Source organism: Coturnix japonica, chromosome 2 (genome assembly GCF_054131305.1).
Source record: "Coturnix japonica strain WE chromosome 2, WE-NBRP24, whole genome shotgun sequence".
NCBI classification, from domain to species: Eukaryota; Metazoa; Chordata; class Aves; order Galliformes; family Phasianidae; genus Coturnix; species Coturnix japonica.
In genome coordinates, this window is record NC_140664.1 from 9,612,687 (window position 1) to 9,619,801 (window position 7,115).

Here is a 7,115-nt window from a genome sequence, read left to right on the forward strand (position 1 = left end):
AAGCACTGTGGAAGCTCTTGTCTCAAAGTGCCCTTGTCCAAACAAAGCAGATGGAATCCAACCCAAAGTTTGGCCTCAGTTTTCATGCTGAAAATCCATGACTGACTCAGCAAGTGGTGAGGCAGACACATTACACAGCAGTTACATGCTAAGCTGACAGTCATACTGCAGACTGCTTCCTGGTGTCTTTGTCTTGTCGTGCTTGAACTTCCCCTTGAGTTTTTAATATTATTGGCTTTAAAAACCCTTTGGCTGTACAAACACTCATGCATCTGTATGAATTTACTCATTTGGATGTATGCACTGTTACTGATGGGAAGACAACTGTGGATGTCATTCTGCATGTGGTAAGGCTGGCAAGACAAAGCCTCAGATGTGCAAAAGTAGTTCCAGATAAGAAATGGAGATGAGCAGTCTTACTTCCCCAGAGTATTGGTAAGTTTGATGCAAATGATACCACAGAAGCGGCTTTATAATGAAGCCTACAATTATTCCTTGACTGAGTAGTTTTAAAAACACAGTTCAGATGCTTACCTTCCATGATAGTCTTGCTTATATCTTTGTTCACTATTTCAAGTTTCCATGATTGTGTGAGTATGAAGTATTGATTACAGCTCTCTGTAGCTCAGCTGGACAACACAGTAGACAGTTGTAGGGTAGATGGGAAGGGGAAGAAAAAACAACACCACAAAACCAGTAGCTACTTCAAAAACTAGTTTTTGCTCAGAAAAGTATGTCCTTCAGACCGAAGGACTCTGGAAGTAAATGTTAATTGTTTTGTATAAATGCAGCTGTAGGCACACTTCTACCATTTTGTTCTTTTAAATTCAATATTTCACTCCAAGTACCAAAAAGGTGTTCTGTGTGGAATATATTTCAGATTTTGACTGTAACAGCAGATTTCTTTTTCTTTCTTTTTCCCTTTGGGTCTCACCAAAGGGTGTGTGAGGCCTGTTGAGTCGGTTGCCACCTGTGCTTTCCTGACAATTAACCACATCAACTGCAATTCCAACAGCCATTTAGGAACAAAAACTTTTTTTTGAAAGTGAACCTTATACAACTGGTCAGAGATGAGTAACTAAAAGTAGGAAATGCGTTGTTTCCAGCAGCAGTTTCTCTTTGTGAGAAAGATACTGTTATTTATGTGTTGACTTGGCTACTCTATAAAGTAACTTGTGGTGATGAGGCAAGGTTTATTGTATCATGGACTTAGATTCTGCAGATCAGACTCTTATTTTTAACTGTGGATAAGAAGAAATCAGAGTAGCTTCTTCAAACATCAGTGGTTTATGTGGTTCTTTTGCATTACTGTTGAATTAGAAGCTTTCTTTCAATGCACACCTGAAATTCCTGATATTGTAATACTTCATGGAATCATCTACAATAGCCAGTGTAATCATAAAATATGATTTTTTTTTTTTTAACTCCAAGAGCATTTTCTGTAAGCTGTCTTTTGTCGATGAATGTTAATTGTTAGTGCTAATATCTCTTCTTTTCCTGAGAAAGAAGTACAGATCATTGATTGTACCGTTTCCTTCAAAATGAAGGGCATTGCATAGTAACTAAAAAGAAATAAAAGATTTATAGTATCTTTTATAATCTTTCTTTCCTTTCTTTTGTTATTTTTTTATGAATGGAATGTTTTTCCCTCGCTTGTTTGGGAAACTGTAGTGATTTCCTACATGACGGATGCATCAGGCACAAAACAATCAATGTTTTCGCTGGCTTCACATGTCAGATCAAAATGTAGCTCTTCAGTTGTGTTCATGCTCAAAGACAAAACAAAAAACCTCTATACAATGCCAGGCAGTCAACTGATTAATAGGCAATAGCTGTATTAAATCTGAGGATCTGGCAGATAATTTAATCTTAAAAGTGGAAAATGAATTCAGAAAAAGATCATATAGTATTAGTTGGCACCCAGGCCTGTCTTGTGTGCCAGCAACTGCTAAAGGAACAGATGTAGTGTTTGTGAGAAGGAGAAAGGAGAGAACATCAGAACTTATAGGGAATTTGGAGAAGATCTCTACAACTGTTTGGTTCATGTGAAGTCTTGTCTCATGGAAATTCCAGGAATGGGATGGGAATGATGTGCTGTCTGCTAGTGAGTAGTCACACCATGTATGATATAAGTTGTCGAAGCTATCCACTGTGTGTGCATCCATGACTACAAAAACAGTGATACAGTGACTGAACCTTACTTCCCTGAGGTTCTGACTAGAAGTTGTTAGAAACTCATGCAAAAGCATCAAGTCAGCTCAAGCAAGAATACTTTGAGTGAAACCTTCCTGAGGAAATTCAGCTGTAACAATATGGTCGTTGGCTGAGAGTATTAGTGGAGAGTTAAGTCTTCTGGAGGCTGCAGCTGTACTCGATGGCCTTCTCACAGGTGTGACAGACTGAGACAAATCCCTGTAACAAAGAGAGCAGCTTCTAAGGCTCAGGGCCACAGGTGGGATTTCACCATAACATTTAATTTCTAGCTCTAGCTTAGACTTGGTGGTTTTGAACAAGATGTGTGAGGCACCCAGCTATGCTCTATGTGACTGCAAATGCCTGAATTTTCAGGTGTCTGATATTAGATCTGAAAAATAACATGAAGAACCAAAAATGTCAGTCAGGTGTCTGAATCAATATCCTGAAATCCCTGCTCAGCTGCCACCTAGAATTGGAGACCTCCAAATCTGAAGCTTGATTTATTAATTTCTACCTTGTTTGCAGAATCTTGAAGTTTTGGACCTTTTTCTCACCTAGAAGGTTCTCCAATTATATGAAACAACACAGCTGATGTCTTCTTTCACAGCCTGTGCCCAGGAATGGAGGGATACAGTATGGGGGAACCTCACACCACAGTGGCTGCTCCCAGAATGTACATAACCTCAGATGCTGAACAGGGACATCTTAAAAATGTAATTTGCACTGTCCTTTTATTTCAGAACTTCACACCTGAGCCAAAAATAGGCTGATGTAAAATGCATTTAGGTGGACATGGAGTGTGATGATTTTTTTACTCTCAGAGCTGGCTGCTCTGAGCCGTGGGATTTCTCTACTGAGGTTCCCTCATTAGTTATGTCTTTACTGTACTCCAGATTACTTCTAGCAACAGCACTCATGGAAGTCCTCACCTCACAAAAATATGGAAGTGATGGATAGGAATTTAAATCCTACTCTATCCCCAGGCATAAGAGGAAATGAAATTGCAGTCTTTCTCCATCCTGAAACTATGCTCACACCTCTATGATACTGTATAAAGGAGGACCACCCACCACTACCACCTCATCAGATTTTCATTATGCAGGAAGGTGGTCTCATTTTACTTTACAAGAGTGGCTACCATGTACTTTCTTCCCCAGAATTTGACGCTGTGGCAAGAGGCAGATTCTGTTAGCTGAGATCAAGGTGTTTAAGCACTAGAAGGGAATGTAGAGGGGGAACTACAGGTTTGTAGAAAAAGAAATATCTGAAATAGTGTGAGTGGACCTCTGGAAATTGTCCTTCTCTAAGCATGAGCAGATAGATAGAACAGGTTGTTGACATCCAGTCAGATTCCATGGCTGGAAACCTATGATCTCTGTAGGCAATTTTCTGCCTCTTATAGACTTCTTTTTATATGTTTTATTTCTGTCAAGAACTGCTTGATCATCCGTGCAAGCCTCCTGGCACTTGTGCTTCTTGCATGCAGGAATGTACCGTTATGGAGCCAATGGTATTCTGGGGGGCATTACAAAGACTGTGGCTGGCAAGTTAAGGGAGGTTCTTCTCTCCCTCTACTTTGCCCTGGTAAGAACACATCTGGAATATTATGTTCATTTCTGGGCTCCTTATTTCAAGAAAAACAGGCAACATCTGGAGTCCAGTGGGTGGTCACAAAGATGGTCAGGGGCCTGGAGCATCTCCTGTATGAGGAAAACTGACTAACCTGGGGGCTGTTCAGCCTTGAGAAGACTGAGAGGGGATCTTATCAATGCTTGTAAATATCTAATGGTTGGGAGTCAAATGAGTAGGAGCAGGCTCTTTTTAGTGTCTGGCAACAGAACAAGGGGCTGTGGGCACAAACTGGAACACAGTAAGTTCCATAAAAGAGAAACTTCTTTTCTATGAGGGTCACAGAGCGCTGGAACAGGCTGCCCAGAACAGTAGAATCCCTTTCTCTGGAGGCATTTGAAACCTGCCTGGATCCTTCCCTGTGTAACCTACTGTAGGGAACCTTCTTGCCATTGCTGAAATCTGCTTTCCCCAGAGAAGTACCAGCTTGGTACTGGGCTCAGCTATGCACTGTGGTTGGGCCGTTGAAGCCAACTGGAACTGACTGTGTCTGGTATAGGGCAGCCCATGGAAGCCCTGCTGCCCCCCGGCCAACACTGGTCCAGCAGGCACCCCATATGCTCCCTCAGCTTGTGCTGCATGTGAGGATTGTGCTGTGCTGTGACACATTCCACAGACAGCTGCTCCAGTAGTACAGGTGACCATGCTCTGTAGCACACCTCCACCATTGCTAAGCATCTGTATGCTGTTCCCTCACCTCTTCTGTGCACACTATTGCATTTGTTGGCCACACATTGCCAGCTACGTGCTAGATCTAACAGTTGTATGGACCTCTCCCCAGTACTAGCTCAAAAGGGTGCTTGACTGCCCTGATCAGGAAGCCAGATGTAAACAGATTACTCAAAGCACCCTTTGAACATGTAATGCCAGCAGAGCTCATTAGAACCATATGGAGCTTGCTAGAAATCCATGTCAAACCCTCAATAAGAGTCATTTGCCTCACTGAGTCATTATGTTACCAAGGACTGTACTCAGTCCCCATGTTGGAACTTGAAATGTTGCTTGTGTAAAGATTATCAGTGGAAATTAACTGGGTCTGTTAAAAAACAAGTTCTTAGAACCATACAATTGTTTGAGTTGGAAGGAACAATTAAATTTCATCTAGTCCAACTCCTCTGCAATGAACAGGGACACCTACATCTCACCAGGTTGCTCAAAGTCCCATCCAGCCCAACCTTGAATGTCTCCAAGGATGGGCATCCTCCAAGTTAGCTCAGGATAATATAAAAGTCTGGAATCTAGTTTTTCATTGCTCCTGGGCTTCTTCCATCTTGTCCTATTCAGAACAAGCAGTCTGGGGCAAACTCCAGTCTTTCTGTATAGTAGGTCTGAAAGTGGTTACATAGTATTAATCAGTTCAGTCACCAGAGGACAGAGGAAATGATGATATTCTGGACCATGAAATAGATAAATCACATCTCTAGATAAATCACAAGTGTACCTGGCTTACCACAGATACTGAACAGAGGAAGGTCAGACTCCAGAAGTAAAGATCAAGACAGAAAAGTATGTTCTGTGCTATTGTAAATAATATCTGTGGAGAATAGTCCTTCATGTGCAACTCACACAGAAGGCTCACGTAGAAGCCAGCTGGCACCACTATCCTTTGTAATGCTTCCTACACTCAGGACTGGGTACACAGTGGGGAGCATATCCATGCAACCCAAAGGTGTTCCTGTGTATCTATAGTATCTGCCTGAGTTAATTTTTCGGGAGGTGAAAGTGCACACATGCCTTTATGAGACTGTTTGAAGGTGTTGGACCAGATCTTCCATGCTCTGGAAGCTTAGGATTCAGCCGCTTTAAACATCAGAGAACCAACTTTGTTGATATTATCAAAATTATTACAAACTACAGATATAATTAAAAGAATAAAGCCAACTATTAGAAAAGCAGTTTCTGTTCATTTCTAAAAATAAACAGTCTGTTCTTTGAATAGTTCTGCATCCACTCTCCTCTAATAGGTCCTAACATAGGTTTACATTTTCATAGCCCCTTAATGCCCAGATGCATCTCAGATCCGCAAGTCTAATGAGTTCCCATCACATGATTAATTATACTATGGAGCACAGAAAAGAAAGCCATTAAATCTTAGATTAAGTTATTAAATTAAAATATTACCACAGAAATCCAATAGCAGCTTGCACCCTGTGGGAAGTCACTCTGCAGGGAAAAATATCATTTGCAGGTGAGGTGGCACTCAGAGCACCTTACCATATTCACTGGGAGGAGGTGCTGACCCCTGCAGAGAAGTTGCAGTTATAATGAGCCTCTTATCCAGGAAAAAAAGCTGTTATCCCAATGCATTTGTGAAGGAAGCTGAGGTACTGAATGAAATGCTAGCAGGATATAAATAATGAGGTGTTACATGGCTGCGCATTGGAACTAAGCCACTAGAGCATGATAATGGCAAAGACTCAAGCCTAACTGATGTTGTGCAGTTCCTCTGGGAAAGGAGGTGGGAGGATGATGCCACAGGGAAAGCTGATTCCTCAACTTGTAGTGAGTAACATAACTCTGTAACCCTGCTTGTCTTTGTTCAGAGCCAGAACAAGTGGAGTTGAATTACTGCAGAGGTCTAACCTTAGGTGCAAGGCTAGATTCCAGCTGAATGTGCTCCTAAAGTCTAAACATACAAAGGGCATTTCTGGCTTCACATAACTAAACCCATGCTGAGAAAGGGAAGAAGCTGCTGAATGCATGGGCCTGGATCATCAAAGAGTTTAAGCATTGTCCTGCTGAAAAGGGATTTGAACTTACGCATGACTGCCCTGGTAGCCTGTCAGAGTATAAGTTACTTGACTTTTTACTATGGTCTTCTGTCACAATGCAAGGCATAGCTTACCTCTGTAATTAAACATTTTAATATAACACAGATCATAAGAGACTCATGGCACTGCTTAGTAAACACACACGATGGAGTTTTAAAGGGAGCAACATGATTTTGTAACCACCGAAGCCAATGATTTTCTGTGGGATTCTGCTCTGCCCTCTCTGCCACAAAACTTACAGCAAGAATTCCTAACAGGAACATCAGTCAGTGTATTTACCATTGTACAGCAGTGTGTTTTGTTCCAAGTTTGCCTAAATATCATTTGCTGAGCTAAAGGAGTTGCAAAGAAAAAGGGCACAATTTGGAATTTCCTGCTTTTGTATCTCTGTACGGCCTGACTTAGAGATGCTGAGGTGCCCTGTTGCTGAGAAAAAGAATAAAGACAACTTGTTAACAGAGGAAAATATTCACTAATATACACATTTTACATTATTCTATTACCTCACCTGGCCCTTCA